Source organism: Schistocerca cancellata, chromosome 1 (assembly GCF_023864275.1).
Source record: "Schistocerca cancellata isolate TAMUIC-IGC-003103 chromosome 1, iqSchCanc2.1, whole genome shotgun sequence".
NCBI classification, from domain to species: domain Eukaryota; kingdom Metazoa; phylum Arthropoda; class Insecta; order Orthoptera; family Acrididae; genus Schistocerca; species Schistocerca cancellata.
This window is the reverse complement of record NC_064626.1, coordinates 957577436-957581586: the sequence shown is the minus strand read 5'-3', so window position 1 is coordinate 957581586 and position 4151 is coordinate 957577436.

The following is a 4151-nucleotide window of genomic DNA, read 5'->3' as shown; positions in this document are numbered from 1 at the left end:
CCAAACGAATTCTACATCATTTCCACGAGCAAGAAACATCATCTGGTGGGGACAGAAGTAGTAATTCTCACAGTAAACTGATCAGTCGAGTCAGTCTACGTTTTCCCGTGACTATTTTACAGGATAGTGGACAGCTGGGCTCGAGGATTTAATGGTAATGTGGACAGTGATTCCCTTTTCTTCATCAGTTCCCATTTTAACAATTTTAATGCATTTACGAACACATTGGAAAGCACATTGCGCTAAGGGAATGGCCTATATGGTCTTCAGTCCCAAACCACATGTAAAATACGTGGGACACTCTCCGACAAAAGGTTGGGATTTAACGTTCCTCCTACGATGAGATAATTAGCTAAGGACGCTGTCAAAACCTGAAAACCGTATTAACAAATGATCGAAATCACATACTTTGCTCCCTCAACAGCAACACAGAGTGACTTGTGAGCGAATGCAGATGGTGTATTGCTATCCACAGTAATCTGGTGGAATGCATTGTTGTTGTTGTTGTGGTCTTCAGTCCTGAGACTGGTTTGATGCAGCTCTCCATGCTACTCTTTCCTGCGCAGGCTTCTTCATCTCCCAGTACCTACTGGGACCCACATCCTTCTGGATCTGCTTAGTGTATTCATCTCTTGGTCTCCCTCTACGATATATACCCTCCACGATGCCCTTCAGTACTAATTTGGTGATCCCTTGATGCCTCAGAACATGTCCTACCAACCGATCCCTTCTTCTCGTCAAGTTGTGCCACAAACTTCTCCCCAATCCTATTCAATACCTCCTCATTAGTTATGTGATCTACCCATCTAATCTTCAGCACTCTTCGGTAACACCACATTTCGAAAGCTTCTATTCCCTTCTTGTCCAAACTATTTATCGTCCATGTTTCACTTCCATACATGGCTACACTCCATACAAATACTTTCAGAAACGACTTCCTGACATTTAAATCCATACTCGATGTTAACAAATATCTCTTCTTCAGAAACGCTTTCCTTTCCATTGGCAGTCTACATTTTATATACTCTCTACTTCGACCGTCATCAGTTACTTTGCTCCCCAAATAGCAAAACTCCTTTACTACTTTAAGTGTCTCATTTCGTAATCTAATACCCTCAACATCACACGACTTCATTCGACTACATTCCATTATCCTCGTTTTGCTTTTGTTGATGTTCATCTTATATCCTCCTTTCAAGACACTATCCATTCCGTTCAACTGCTCTTCCAAGTCCTTTGCTGTCTCTGACAGAATTACAATGTCATCGCGAACCTCAAAGTTTTTATTTCTTCTCCATGGATTTTAATACCTTCTCCGAATTTTTCTTTTGTTTCCTTCAATGCTTGCTCAATATACAGATTGAATAACATCGGGGAGAGGCTACAACCCTGTCTCACTCCCTTCCCAACCACTGCTTCCCTTTCATGCCCCTCAACTCTTATAACTGCCATTTGGTTTCTATACAAATTGTAAACAGCCTTTCGCTCCCTAAATTTTACCCCTGCCACCTTCAGAATTTGAAAGAGAGTATTCCAGTCAACATTGTCAAAAGCTTTCTCTAAGTCTACAAATGATGGAAACGTAGGCTTGCCTTTCCTTAATCTTGCTTCTAAGATAAGCCGTAGGGTCAGTATTGCCTCACGTGTTCCAATATTTCTACGGAATCCAAACTGATCTTCCCCAAGGTCGGCTTCTACGAGTTTTTCCATTCGTCTGTAAATAATTCGTGTTAGTATTTTGCAGTCGTGACTTATTAAACTGAAATTTCGGTAATTTTCACATCTGTCAACACATGCTTTCTTTGGGATAGGAATTATTATATTCTTCTTGAAGTCTGAGGGTATTTCGCCTGTCTCATACATCTTGCCCACCAGATGGTAGAGTTTTGTCAGGACTGCCTCTCCCAAGGCCGTCAGTAGTTCTAATGGAATGTTGTCTACTCCCGGGGCCTTGTTTCGACTCAGGTCTTTCCGTGCTCTGTCAAACTCTTCACGCAGTATCCCCATTTCATCTTCATCTACATACTCTTCCATTTCCATAATATTGTCCTCAAGTACATCGCCCTTGTGTAGACCCTCTATATACTCCTTCCACCTTTCTGCTTTCCCTTCTTTGCTTAGAACTGGGTTTCCATCTGAGCTCTTGATATTCATACAAGTGGTTCTCTTTTCTACAAAGGTCTCTTTGATTTTCCTGTAGGCAGTATCTATCTTACCCCTAGTGAGATAAGCCCCTACATCCTTACATGTATCCTCTACCCATGCCTGTTTAGCCATTTTGCACTTCCTGTCGATTTCATTTTTGAGACGTTTGTATTTCTTTTTGCCTGCTTCATTTACTGCATTTTTATGATCCATGATCCAAAGTGAATTCTTGTAGTCTTACTGCACTGCTCAGAGCGTTATTTTGGGATTTTGTTGCTCTTCAGCAATTTTTGACGTGGTTTTCCTGTCGTATCAAACAAAAAATGTCGATACACCCTTCAGATGCTCATATTCTCTTTTGAATAGCAATACTCTTGTTATCTGTTCTTCACTATGATGCAGCCAGGACACGATCATCGTATACCGGACATTTTTGAGGATTGGTCCTTTGGAAATGCTAACTTTCTTTCCGTTTGTAAACAGCTGGTCAGAATTACAGTTCGCATCTCAATTTTCTATCAGTTGTTCTAAAGTAAGCAGGGAATAGTTTTCAACCGTTATTGATCTCTTCCTGTAAGTTGTTAAAACGTGAACTAGGGGGCAGTTCTAAAGTTACCGCAGACGGCGCGCGAGTTTTACTGCAGCATTCCATTCACAGAGATTACATTACGTATGCAAAAAGTGAAATATGAGGGGCCGTCCTCTGGATTTCATCGTGTAACTGAGAATAAGCCGTATCAGCGTAGTGGAAGTGTCTGTCTGGTGTAGGGAACTGCAGCTGTGTGAGTAATTCGAGCTAATGTGTCATACCTGGCGTGATTTCACTATTAGGGGCAATGTTGCAAAGAGAAATACGCCGTAAATAACAGGTCAAAGAAGTTGCGAGGAAAATATATCACATGTTGTACTTTATTAGGAAGACTTTAGGAAATATGTAGCGCATATGCAAAACGCAGTCCTGTTGTTCATTGTTCCTCGAGAATTTGGAGATTTTTCTGAATCCTGTCTGAAGGTAGAGATCCTGGATACTCGGAACTAGACGGCGCCATCCAAACGCATGTGTTATGTAGATGGCGTATATGTCGGCCATAATAGCGAGATAAGAGAGATTGGTGGTATTTGTCAACATGGATACATCTTCTTCTTCATCTGTTCGTTACTGGAGCAGGAAACGGAACAACCAGGTACAAGAAGGGCCTTCCATCGGCAACAGACCGTAAATTCAGTTGCAATTAGTCTAACAAACATTCTGAGTGGAGAAACTAAGTAGATGTTCCTAGTAGATTCGCTGACATTCGTCGCAAGAGACTCCTAATTTGGAAGCGGCAGTTGTAAGGAATCAATGCATAAGAAATCATTAACACATGCGTAGAGGCACTACCGTTTGGGATAAGAAAAGTCAGTTTTGGTGCAATATTTCTGAGTGCGCAAGTCACAGCCAGGTCCGGGCCTGTTTACAGTGAGTTACGATCACCAGCAGTTGTGAAGTAAAATAGAGGACACAGGGGCGTAGAGCCGCCAGGAAAAGTACATGCAGCGGTTTGCTTGGCGCAAGTCACAGGCAGAGGGGCCCACAGGCCAACCTAAGTGTTATGAGTATGTGAGGCGAAACGGCGCCGTTGGTAAAACAGAGGCACACAGCCACATATAAATAGGTGCCCGTTCACTAACAAAGCATTCAAGTGTGACAGCTATCCTGGATGGTGGGGGGTGTCACACCACCGGCTACACGCAGCAGCGGATGGGTTGCCAGCGTTCCAGTCCATGGAAGGTCACTGCCTCTGAGGCCAATGCAGGGTCCGCAGCCAGCCAGCCAGCGGCGGTCCACGCCACAGCTCGCTACCGCGGGCAGGCTTGTTGGCTCCCAACACACGCCGGAGGCATCCCGAGGCGAGGACTGCAGACTCGGACACCGGACTGCGGGCAACAGCTGTCACCACGATCTTAGCTACGCTTGCGAGGAAGCGCGCGAGACAACTACAAGACGCAGTCCAAGAAAAACGACC